Source organism: Hyla sarda, chromosome 9 (genome assembly GCF_029499605.1).
Source record: "Hyla sarda isolate aHylSar1 chromosome 9, aHylSar1.hap1, whole genome shotgun sequence".
Taxonomy (NCBI): domain Eukaryota; kingdom Metazoa; phylum Chordata; class Amphibia; order Anura; family Hylidae; genus Hyla; species Hyla sarda.
Window position 1 is genome coordinate 57,354,159 of NC_079197.1, and position 13,400 is coordinate 57,367,558.

Genomic DNA, 13,400 nt, shown 5'->3' on the forward strand with positions numbered 1-13,400 from the left:
GAGAACACGTATGAGACATACTGGCGGCCAAAGAAATAGAAGATACCGCCCTCCTTAAAACGCTCCCTAGACATTTTAGGGAATACCATCAAAGTGACCCAACATCCCTAAAAATCAGAGGCATCGAGCGACTCAATATGAATATTAGGGGAGGTAACTATAAGAAAAGTAGTAAGGAAGTAAGGGGGATAGTCACCTTAGGTACCATGGCACCGAAAGGTCTTAATGAGCTGCTCAGTTTCTCATCTTTCTTGTAAAATCTATTATTTCACTGTACCGTTTGCCTTGATTTTAATGCTATCTCTTTCTTTCTGAAGGTTTTAACTGTTTGATATTTTTTCTACTTGCGCTTCTGACAGCGGCAATCAGAGAGATTCCAATGAAGCCTGCTCTCTCCTTCTGTATGGATCTTACCATATGATATGTATTATAATGTCTCTAGATTAAAATAGGATATTTAGTTGTCGACATGATAGTTGGCTTATGGGATACATATATTGTATATGATAGTGGAAGCGATCAGCGTCCACTTTCTTGATACTGAAGTCTACATTATGTATATTGTATGGTAATATTTGGATGAACGATGAGTCAATCACTTTAGTACTTCACACCTTATATATAGCCATGTTCATTATCATAATTTTATATTAATAGCAATAAATCATAATTTTTCTGCACACACTAGTTTCACTTCACTTTTTTCATTTTTTACAATTTTTGGTTTGTCACATTGGGGTCCCAAATCCTGGACAGGGTAGGTCCTAGCCCTCACTAACTATCCACCCTTAAGGTGGTCTTTATCATGGTTGTCACTTTAGACATTTTTCACATTACTAATTTTGGGTTTCACTAACCCTCTTTGTTGAGATTATATATCCCTTAGGGTCCTAAATACTCTTTTAACACATATGGTTGGAATATTGCGAGACTATCACAATAAATTTATGAACATGAGTATTTTTGCGTGGACAACGCACGGTGGCGTGTAGACACGCGTTTATGGTCGTTCACGCAATTTACCTTATATTTTACACTATTTTATGGATATTGAACACTTCTTTGTACTGCTGTTTTAAGATATAAAATATGATAATTTTTTGTATATATGTAAATGTGTTATTAATTATTGTCATGTGCAATATATATTATTGTTATAATATATAGGGACTGTATTTTTATAAACATGTTGATAGAGACTTACAGCAGCAGATTTATATGGATCCTAGTTGGTGAGAGTTTAGGGCCTTCCATTTTCCTTATGTTGTAGCTGTCAGCGCCGATCTCGTCTGGTGCGCATGCGCCTGGCCCAAATCCTGGCACTGTCTCTCCAGGCGTCAGAGGGCCGAACGCACATGTCTAGATACTACGTATTGTGACCTGCGCGGGGCGGCTGTGACGCGGTGGGGAGCTGTGATTTCCATCCGGGTCACGGCCCGGCGCATGCGCCGTAGCAGACAGATCGGCGCGCAATAATGCCATTTGGCTGAGTATTTAAGGGAGAGTAACATGGACTTAGACAGTGCCCCTTGAGAAAGTCCAGGCTGACGAAACGTACGTTGGGGCGGTGGTGACAGTTCTCTATTATGGGTAAGTGAGTACCAGCTTTGTTACTGCTACTACTTTTATGCACTGTTAGTGTCTATTCCAGCTATCCTGAGTGGGTAGCTGGACATTATATTAGTAGAGGTTATATACCCCTTCTCTTGTCCTATCGGACATTATTTTTGGACACCCATTACTGCTGCTGTAGATCTTACTGTTTACACACTATATATGAGCACTGTTATACTAATCATACCTGTCTTACCACCTTCTTTTCGGATTGGTTATCTGTTTACAATCATTGACCTTGTATAATGACACTATTTAGTAGTCATATTTGTGATTTTAAAGAGTATTAATAAAATTATTTTAGTTTTATCAGTAGTCATGGCTCTAGTGTTTCTCGATAAGTATACAAAATTTATTTTCAGAGCTATACTGTAGTATTGGTTCATAGACCCGCAGCGAGTTTTAGATATGGTTTATATACCAGTAGTCTCAATGTATGCTATACTACAACGCTGCTATTTTTTGTTGCTAATTATACTTTGAAGCCCTCTGATGTCTTCAAAAACTTAAAACATGTCAACTTTATGATGCAAACATAAAGTAGACATATTCCATATGCGAATCAATATGTAATTTTTTTTGACATGTCCCTTTTCCTTACAAGCAGGGTGCTTCGAAGTTAAAAAAAATTCAACATTTTAAAATTTTTCCAGAAATTTTGGAATTTTTCACAAAGTAATTATGCAAGTATTGACGTAAATTTACCATTAACATAAAGTAGAATATGTCATGAAAAAAACTATGCTAAAAATGCTCCCGTCCTTAGGGTTATAATGGGCTTCGTCCCCAAGGGGTTAAATAGTCCAAACATATCATATTCTAGTGAAAATGTATTTTCACAAATCTATACATTTTTTTTTCAGGACACAAAAGTGTAGTCATTAAGTAAATAATTAAAAAAGACACAGTGGGGGGAATTTATCACGTGCTACTTTTGTGTGCGAACGTCATAAGTTTATCTGACTCTGGCTAACTCTTACCAGCCCTAAAAGCCCATCTGCACTTGATGAATTTGTTGCAAGCACGCCAAACCCGACACAACTTAAATAAATCCCCCCCCCAGTAATCTTAAATCCAGTACCCAATAAAAAGCATATTGTCAATATTGAAAAGGCAATTCCAAATCCCCAAGAGACTGTAGAGGCTTGGAATATAAATTCAAGACAAATTTTTGCATCAAATTTAGTCCTGAGTTTAGTATGTCTTTGACATACTTAACATAGGACTAAAATTTGATGCAAAAATGTGTGTCCTTTGACAACATATAAGGACCTACTTTAGAGATACCCTTGAACAATTATTAAAGAGAAGGATCTCCTTAGTGCAACACTGTATGCATTTTTTTTTACCCGTTACACATCAACAGAGATAAGTAACAACTAACCCTCTTCAGTTGTGCTAAGTCTAACCAATAACAACCAGGACACAGTAGTCCAATCAAACCACTGGAACCTTTGGGGCACTTATGGATTACAACCATAGTCTTCGCGGCATCCTGCATAATGAAAGTGAGTCAAATCACAACAGATAGACTCTCAATTATTTATTGACAATCAAGCAACACATTTTAGTCCTCCACTGGGATTTTTATCAGGCATAACAATACATCTCAAAAACACAAGCTGACATTGCATTCAAACAATTTTCAAACCCTTTTCATATTTTGTTATGTTGCAACCTTGTGCACTTTATACCCCTTAATGACAAAGTGAATTTAAAACAGATGTTTTGCTAGTTAAGCCCCTTCCCACCCAAGGACATATGCATACATTCCAGTTGCTGACATGCTTGCACAACTGGATGCATGCATACATCCTAGTGATCTCCTGCCCTGCTCTGCAGGATATCGGTGGCTTGACCTGGCTGTCAATCACAGCCAGAGTTCTGCTGCAGCTGCTGAGACTGGCATCTATTGGATTGACAGGGGATGGGGCTCCCCTGTTCACCAACAGTGACCCTGCAGTGCGATTGCGGGGTCCTGTTGGTTGCCATGGCAGCAGGAGGTCAGTTGATGGCCTCCTGTCTGCCTAGTATGGCAGCCTGTAAGGTCCAGCCATAGGCTGGATTGCGCAGACTGAATGTCAGTCAGTTTATGAAAATAAAATGTTTTTTTTTAAATAAAGTGTATAAAATAATGTTTGTTATTGCCACATTTGGAATGACTTGTACAATAAAACGATAATGTTATGTATGCCACATGGTGACTGCCGTAAAAAAAAAAAAAAAAAAAAAAAACACAAGAATTGCTAATTTTGGTCTAAAACATGGAATGGAAAATATCAAAAGGTAGCATGTTTCGCAAAAAATGGTACCAATAAAAAGTACAGCTCATCCAGCAAAAAAATAGGCCCTCACACAGAGAACATAAAAAGCCTTGTAAATTAAAAACAGGCGGCGTCCTTAAGAGATTAAGTAAAAACTAAAAATTTTTCATAGACATATGTATTCAGACACTTTGTGGTGACACTTTATGTAGCTCTGGTGGCTTCCTATTTCGTTTGATCATCTTTGAGATTTTTTTACAACTTCATTTGATTCACCTGTGGTAAAATTAGTTGATTGTACATAATTTGAAAAGTAACAGCTTATATAAAGTCTTACAGCTAACAATGTATATCTCAGGAAAAAAAACAAGCTATGAGTAGGAAGGAACGGCCTGTGAGGCTCAGATTCAGGTTTGTGTGAAGGCACAGATTTGGAGAAGGATACAAAAATGTTCGGTTGCACTGTTAGAGCACAGTGACCTCCATAATTCTTAAATAGAAGGAGGTTAAAACAACTCCAACTCTTCCTTGAGCTGTCTGCCCCACAAAACTAAGTATTCTAGGGAGAAGGATATAGGTAAAAGAGGTGACCAAGAACCCAGTGGCTGCGCTCCAAAGATCCTGGGAGAAATTTCCAGAAGATCAATCATTAACCCCACAACGACGCCGGACATAAATGTACGTCCTGGTGAGCTGGTACTTAACGCACCAGGACTTACTTCCTATACATAACCGCTAGCATCAGAGTGATACACGGGTCAAGCACGGCAGGTCCCGGCTGCTGATAGAAGCCAAGGATCCGCCGGTAATGGCGGACATCCGCGATGGTGCGGATGTCTGCCAGTAACCCCTCCCCCTCAGATGCCGTGATCAATAAAGATCACGGCATCTGCAGCATTGCAGTCACTAAAATGGATGATCGAATCGCCCGCAGCGCTGCCGCAGCGATCCGGTCATCCAGAACGGGAGACGGAGGTCCCCTCACCTGCCTCCGCTGCCTTCCACGGGTCTTCTGCTCTGGTCTACGATCGAGGGATAATACTGATCAGTGCTATGTCCTCTGCATAGCACTGAACTGTATTAGCAAACTCCCCAGTACAGGTCACCTGTCTAACCCAGAAAGAAGTACAGTGCCGCCTACAAAAAAATCAAAATAGACAAATCACCAGGTCCATATGGCATTCACCCCCGTGTTCTAAAGGAATTAAGTAATGTAATAGACAGACCCCTATTTTTAATATTCAGGGACTTTATTTTGACAGGGACTGTTCCCCAGGACTGGCGCATGGCAAATGTGGTGCCAATATTTAAGAAGGGGTCAAAAGGTGACCCTGGGAATTATATGTATGTAAATTGTTTGAGGGTTTCCTAAGAGATGCTATTTTGGAATATCTTGATAAAAATAAATGTATGACCCCATATCAGCATGGATTTATGAGGGATCAATCCTGTCAAACTAACCTGATCAGCTTTTATGAGGAGGTGAGCTCCAGACTGGACCAGGGGCAATCACTGGATGTTGTATGTCTGGATTTTTCCAAAGCATTTGATACGGTTCCACATAAAAGGTTGGTGCATAAAATGAGAAGGTTTGGGCTGGGGGAGAATGTGTGCAAGTGGGTAAGTAACTGGCTCAATGATAGGAAACAGAGGGTGCTTATTAATGGTACTTATTCTGATTGGGTGACTGTTACTAGTGGAGTACCACAGGGGTCCGTCTCGGGTCCTGTCCTATTTAATATATTCATTAATGACATTGCAGAGGGGTTGAATAGTAAAGTAGCAATCTTTGCAGATGACACTAAACTCTGTAAAGCGGTAAACACTATAGAGGACAGTGCACTGTTACAAATGGATCTGGATAGGTTGGAGTTTTGGGCTGGGAAGTTGCAGATGAGGTTCAACACTGATAAATGTAAGGTAATGCACATGGGGAAGAAAAATCCGGGCTGGGATTATGTATTAAATGGGAGAACACTTGGGACGACTGACATGGAAAAGGACTTAGGAGTTTTAGTTAACAGTAAATTTAGCTGAAGTCAGCAGTGTCGGGCAGCTGCTGCCAAGGCTAATAAAATCATGGGGTGCATCAATAGGGGCATAGATGCCCAACGACAAGGAAATAATTCTACCGCTGTACAAATCACTTGCCAGACCACACATAGAATACTGTGTACAGTACTGGGCACCAGTGTACAAAAAATATATAGTGGAGCTGGAGAAGGTTCAAAGACGGGCAACCAGAGTAATATGGGGAATGGGAGGACTACAGTACCCAGAAAGATTATCAGAATTAGGGTTATTTAGTTTAGAAAAAAGAAGGCCTAGGGGAGACCTAATAACTAAGTATAAATATATCAGGGGACAGTACAGAGATCTCTCCCATCAATTTATACCCTATCTATTATACCCAGGACTGTGTCAATAACAAGGGGGCATTCTCTACGTCTAGAGGAAAGAAGGTTTCTACACCAGCACAGACGGGGGTTCTTTACTGTAAGAGCAGTGAGACTGTGGAATTCTCTCCCGGAGGAGGTGGTCATGGTGAACTCTGTAATAGAGTTCAAAAAGGGCTGGATGCATTTTTTGGAGAGTAATAACATTACTGGTTATGTATACTAGATTTATAGGGACAGAAGGTTGATCCAGGGATTTATTCTGACTGCCATATTTAGAGTCGGGAAGGAATTTTTACCTCTAGTATGATGGTTTTTTGCCTTCCTCTGGATCAACTCAACTAAATAGGGACTTATTATGGTAATAGGTTGAACTTGATGGACTCTGGTCTTTTTTCAACCTTATGAACTATGTTACTATGTTACTATGAATGATTGCTATAAGTAGTCCCCTATGGGGACTATTAAAGTGTAAAAATAAAAGTAAAAAAAAAAGTTAAAAAAATGGGAAAAACCCCTTCCCCAATAAAAATGTAAATTGTCCCATTTTCCCTATTTCACCCCCAAAAAGTGTAAAAAAAATATTTTATATACATATTTGGAATTGCCGCGTGTGTAAATATCCAAACTATTAAAATAAAATGCTAATGATACTGCTTTTTTATAACATTTTATTTAAATTTTTTTTATTAAAAATGTATTAAAAGTTTTATAAAAGCAAATATGGTATCAATAAAAATTACAGATCACGGCGCAAAAATCAGCCGCTTATATGGAAAAATGAAAAAGTTATAGGTCTTCAAAATAGGGGGATTTTAAACGTACTAATTTGGTTAAAAAGTTTGAGATTTTTTTTTAAGCGCAACAGTAATAGAAAAGTATGTTCTCATTAGTATCATTTTAATCGTAGTGACCCAAAGAATAAAGAACACATGTAATTTTTACTGTAAATTGTATGGCGTGAAAACGAAACCTTCCAATATTAGCAAAATTGCGTTTTTTTCTTTTTAATTTCCCCACACAAATAGTATGTTTTTAGTTGGGCCATACATTTTATGGTAAAATGAGTGATGGCATTACAACGGACAACTGTTCACACAAAAAAACAAGCCCTCATACTAGTCTGTGGATGAAAATATAAAAGAGTTTTGATTTTTTGAAGGTGAGGAGGAAAAAACAAAAATGTAAAAATAAAATTGTCCTTAAGGCCCAAATGGGCTGAGTCCTTAAGGGGTTAAAGGGGTACTCATTATGTTCAAAACACTGGGTTCTGGCAGCCATGGTTGTGATGTCATGCCACGCCCTCTCCATTCACGTATATCCTTTGGATAGGGGACCAGATGCCTAGGGGAGGAGTACCCTTTTATTACAACATTCTACCAATTGTGGCAGATTAACCAGAAAAAGCCTCTCCTTCTGTGAAAAACAAGAATCCCCAAATCCAGAAGTGCAAACCTTGTGTCATCTTATTAAAGAAGACTAAAAGCTACAATAGTTGGCAAAGGCGCTTTAACTAAGTACTGATTAAAGGGTCTGAATACTTGCTGCAAAACATTAATTTTGTTGATTTGGCAAAAGTCTGCAACATAACAAAACAAGTATGTTTTCAAGCCTGGCCATTTAGCTCCATAATGACAGAATGGGTGTAGTTGTGGAGTATGATGGAGTAATCCTAGTATGCAGTTTGCATCTTACTGCATTATTGGAATCAGCCATATATCAGCTTTGGAGTTAATGCATTAATTGTCAGAATGAAAAGGCTTTGATAGAAGTAGAACATATGACTCCAACAGACACCAATTGCACGGCAACCATAGAACAGATCAAGAAGCTATGCAATGTTCAGTTAGTAATCATTGGAGCACTGAAATTTGGACACACAAAAAATACCTTTGCTTTGTCACAGAAATATGTTATACTGTCAATATGATTGTAAATAAACTAATTTGATGTTGAATTGAATGTGGCAATGCAATCAAATGCAACCTGTTGTTCTCAGGTTTAGCGTTTTTTTTTTTGCACATAGATGACAGAAGGAGGATGACTGCAGTATACATCGGTGCAATCAGAGGGCTCTGTTATTGTGTGTGGAAAGAAAAGATCTATGATTATAACTTTGCCTTTAACATCCTTTTGACATTAAACATCATTTAATTTCTACTGGGATTTAAAAAAATGGCTCAAATGTTTAATCTTATTTTTCAAATTAATGTTTTTGTAGGTTAATGAACTCCACCCTATTTGCATTTCTACAGCAGATGGAACAATTCTTCAGTCCAGCTAGGGACTATACATAATTTTTTACAGTTTTTATATGCATTAACTGTAAGGCTACATATGACCAAATGTTCAACGTTGCACAGCACACTACACTTCCCAATTAACTTTTACCATTGGTATATATCTTAAAACCGTATTGTGGCCACAATATATATTTTCTGCATCCAGCACTATCCCTGGATATCTCCTATGCAGCAGTCAAGTGCTTTTTTGTCCGCCACATCTCCTTGCAGTAATTCAGCTGAATGCCTTATTGCTAATATAACATCTGCATTCTGTAGACCAGGTTCTCATTACCTTATTGCTGCTTTAGCAGCTGATTGCAGTAACCCAGCTGCTAAACCCCTGGTTGCTAGTGTCAGAAACCCTTTCAATATGAATTTTCCAGAGTGCCCAATTGCAGAGCACAGTAATCTGGAAGTTCAAGGGTTAAATAATACCTCACGTCTCAGATTCGCAACTAGAATACAAAATAGTCTGCAAAGACAGATAGCAAGATCAAAAATGCATGCAGAATAAAGATTCAAGCAGAAGTATATATATATATATATATATATATATATATATGCACACATATCACACACATATGTGTATGTGCGTATATGTATGTGTGTGTGTATATATATATATATATATATATATATTGTATAATAAATACATAGAACACCTTATGTAATGTAACATTCTATAGAATATAGACATTGTGTTCACATCTAAAACAGATATGGATGCATGTTACCTGTTTAAAGGCTGCAGCAGGGTAGGGGGTCCAGTCAGTATTTGGTTAGAAAAAGAAGTCAGTGCAGATGAGAGGGAGGTGAGAGAGATGTATAGAGAGAAAAAGGGGAGGAGAGGACTGGAAAGAGATGGTGGAAACATTCATTCATTCAAGGCATAGAGAGAAAGAGTCAGACAGAGGGAGGGGGAATTAATTTTTGCTGGTGTTAGAGGAGAAGAAAAGACTGGGAGGTGGGGAGAAAGGCTTGAGGAAAAACAAGTAATGCAGAGGAGGAGGGGGGGGAGGCAAAAAGGAAGGCAATGAGTGAATACCATTTGGAATTGTAGCTATATGTATAGGGAAGGGTTGTAGAGATGCAATTGTGTGATCTGTAAGGTATATGTCATATTTGCCTTTAGTGCGAATGACCAGTCAGCCCTGTGCCCATATAGGAATACACAATACATATTTGCTTTTACTTTATGCATGTAGTTTGCATCGTAGTATGTATGTGTCCAGAATACCATTTTGTGTTTTTTAAGCTTTCTTTAGATATTGACACTTAGTCAAAATGTAGAAAAATAAAATGGAACCTAAAATTTTAAGAAAGTTTTTAATCTTCAATTAATTTTTAATCAAAATAAAAGAATGATGACAAATATAAATGTATTATGGTAACATTAGTAGTGAAGTGAGGATATCTTTTGTCAAACCGCCCAGCGGAAGTAAAGCGACAGGTGCCACGCCCCCTTTTCTAACAGAGCATCAGTAGGCCACGCCCCTTTCCATCACTAGGCCACGCCCCCTTCCCTGCATAACTTTGACGCCCTTTCTCCCACAGTCACTGACATAGTCTCCTAAATGGATGTGAATGTTTACAGTGTGGGGCACCATTGTAATATGTGGACATGTCCTGCAGCAGACTAAAATGCTTCTACGGCAGCTGTTCTCGCTTCTGTCATTTTTCACAGTATACAATGAATGTTTGATGCTATGCTATGCGTCTTGTGATATAATTAACAAACATCTGGTATGCATTTAGCTCTCTGTCATTTCTTACCATAAAATTTACCATATGCCCCATTCCTAAAACGAGATAAAAAGTTAAAGGGGGTAAACATTGCATTTATACTATAGAGCCCTACACACCTAATTGAAAAAGAGATTTGCGGCGCTCTGAATCCCTTGATTTCTATAATATGTTTAGCTATATAAATAATTATTCTATGAAATGTGCTTGAATATATGATTAGTTCTATTAATAAAGCTTTATAAACCCATCAGACATAACATTAATACCACCGCCTAATATTTTGTCCCAGCAGCCATAACATGTACCACCGCCTAATATGTTTCAGCAGCCATAACATAATTACCAGTTCCTAATATTGTGTCCCATGAGCTATAATATTAAAAACATTGCCTAATATTGCGTCCCAGCAGCTGCAATTAGAGATGAGCGAATCATTCGATTTGTAACAAATGCGAATATCGCCACTATTCTATCCCGCAAATCGCTTCATTAAACTCCATTTTACAGCGTCCCAAGCTCCAGGACACCTAAAATGGCTTATCCACATATCATTACATGGGGCAGGGGTTGCTGGGAAGGCGGGAATGCGAGGCGGGAAGCAAGGTAGGCGTGATGACTCTGAATAACATGCGGCAAGAATGAATCAGCATTCCTTGACCCCTGTGATGTCACAGCCCTATATTATTTCATTTCATGCCATATACACTGCAGAGATAGGACGGAATGCATGTCTCTGTGTGTTACACAGAGACGCTGAATTGATTGTACCGCAGCGTTCCACTGCCAACTGCTAGTTACATCAGCGTTGTGGACAGAGAGAAGTGCAGTGCTTGTTGTCACTGAGAAGGATTTTGACACCAGCCATTAAGCTCCCAGTCACTTCATTCAGCATTTTATCAGGGGGGCAGATAGCTTTTCGTTGCATCATGCATGTCAAGAAGCTGCCTGAACTTCAATTCAAAAATTCTGTGTATTTTTTCCACAAGAAATCATCTGCTGCTTATACTAGTCTGTAGACGGTATAAAAAACTGTTCACACAATTCTTAACATTCTGTGACAGAGTGCAATTTAGGGTTTAATCCCCTTTTTTTGTGGTGCTGCACTGCTGTGTCCTGCTTTTGTGCCAAAAAAATTGTTTTTTCAGTGGACTATAGAACATTTTTCAGCCTTCATATGTGCATACCACATACCCACATCAAAGCAGTCTACTATTTTGTATCTGTAGATCTGTAACAAGTCTAGATACTGGGAAAGTGCAGGCAAAAGTAATCACCAGATCGGGTTTTACGAAAATACGATTTCCAAGTGTAATGTAGTGCATTTTTCTGCCCTCATATGTGCAAACCACATACCTACATCAAAGTAGTGCACCTTTTTGTACCTGTTAATCTGTAACAAGCCTACATAGAGTGAAAGGCCAGGGAAACTAATCACTGGCTGTTGTTTCATGAAAAATACGTTTTCCAAGTGTACTGTAGCGCATTTTTCTGCCCTCATACATGCATACCACATACCTACACCTAAGTAGTGTACCATATTGTACCTGTTAATCTGTCAAGGGCCTACATACTGTGAAAGGACAGCCAAAAGTAATCACCGCCTGGTGATTTACAAAAATACAGAGCTTTTAATGCGTATTGTAGCGCATTTTTCTGCCCTCATCAGTGGATACTGCATACATACATCTAAGTAGTGTACCATTTTGTACCTGTTAATCTGTCAAGGGCCTACATACTGTGAAAGTCCAAGCACTAGTACTCACTGGCTGGTGTTTTACAAAAATTCTGAGTTTTTAGGCTCGTTGTAGCGCATTTTTCTGCATACCTACATCTTAGCAGTGTACTATTTTGTACTTGTTAATCTGTCAAGGGCTTAGATACTGTGAAAGGACAGCCAAAAGTACACACCTGCTGCTGTTCTAGACAAATACTGTTTAAAGTGTAGTGAAGCGTATTGTACTCCCCTCATATACGCAATAAGTATGTCAGGAAGAGTATTGCCAGGACGTGCACAGAGGAGTGGCAGAGGCCTAAATTCATCAGGCGCAGCTAGAGGTCGCAGCAGAGTTGGGGTGTGTGCCAGCTGAAGTCGCAGTGAGAGGTCTGAGCTCCCGGTGTCAGCTAGCAGTCGTGGCGCGACCAGCAACCCAGAATCCGTGATTGATAGGTTCACTCAGTCATCCACTTCATCTCAAGTGACATTCAACAACCCCAGTCAACAGTCGGTGTGCTGCCACCTCCAAGCTCTGCCATTGTGCTGCTCTATGGTCTTCTCATGCTATTGCTACCACATCCAGGCTCTGTCATTGTGCTGCAATATGGTCTCCTCATGCTGATGCTGCCACCTCCAGACTCTCTCATTCTGCTGCTCTATGGTCTTCTCATGCTAATGCTACCACCTCCATGCTCTGTCATTTTGCCACCATATGGTCTCCTCATGCTGATTCTACCACCTCCAGGCTCTGTCGTTGTGCCGCCATATGGTCTTCCTCATGCTGACGCTACCACCTCCAGGCACTGTCATTGTGCTGCCATATGGTGTCCTCATGCTGATGCTTCCACCTCCAGGCTCTCTAATTGTGCTGCTCTATGGTCTCCTCATGCTGATGCTGCCAACTCCAGGCTCTATAATTGTGCTGCTCTATGGTCTCCTCATGCTGATGCTACCACCTCCAGGCTCTCTGATTGTGCTGCCATGGATACTGCAAAATATAATTAAGGTGCTGGTCCCCATGTTCAGAAATTCCTTGCATTAGGATCACTTTCAGGACTCCTGATGCCACCTCCAGGCTGAGCCATTCAGCCACTATATGGTATCCTCATGCTTCAGCCACCTCTAGGCTGTGCCATTAAGACACTATATGGTCTCAATATATTGACTGTGTATTGTAGGAAACAGGCTATCCTTTAGTTATTCTCCAGCATTATTGCCATGTTGATACCAGACCAGTAATAAAAGGAATATTGCCAAGGTCTAACAGAAACAGGGAACTGTAGATACTGACCACCGGCTGTTGGAATTGACTGACTATCCCAGGTGGTAGATTTACCATTTTGAAGTTTTTCAGTTCCAGTAGGCTTTAAGTCGTTCATTC

General features: G+C 39.5%; 1 protein-coding gene across 2 annotated transcripts in view; it reads right to left on the minus strand.

The window, feature by feature from the left end:
• Positions 1–9,445, minus strand: part of FRMPD3 (FERM and PDZ domain containing 3) — a 445,976-nt gene extending 436,531 nt beyond the window's left edge. The window contains exon 1 of one of the 2 annotated variants that reach the window (XM_056539303.1): positions 9,294–9,445. The gene's annotated coding sequence lies outside the window, so the exon portion shown is untranslated. The remainder of the gene's footprint in view (positions 1–9,293) is intronic. The other variant, XM_056539306.1, reaches the window with a different exon arrangement.
• Positions 9,446–13,400: the final 3,955 nt, after the last annotated feature.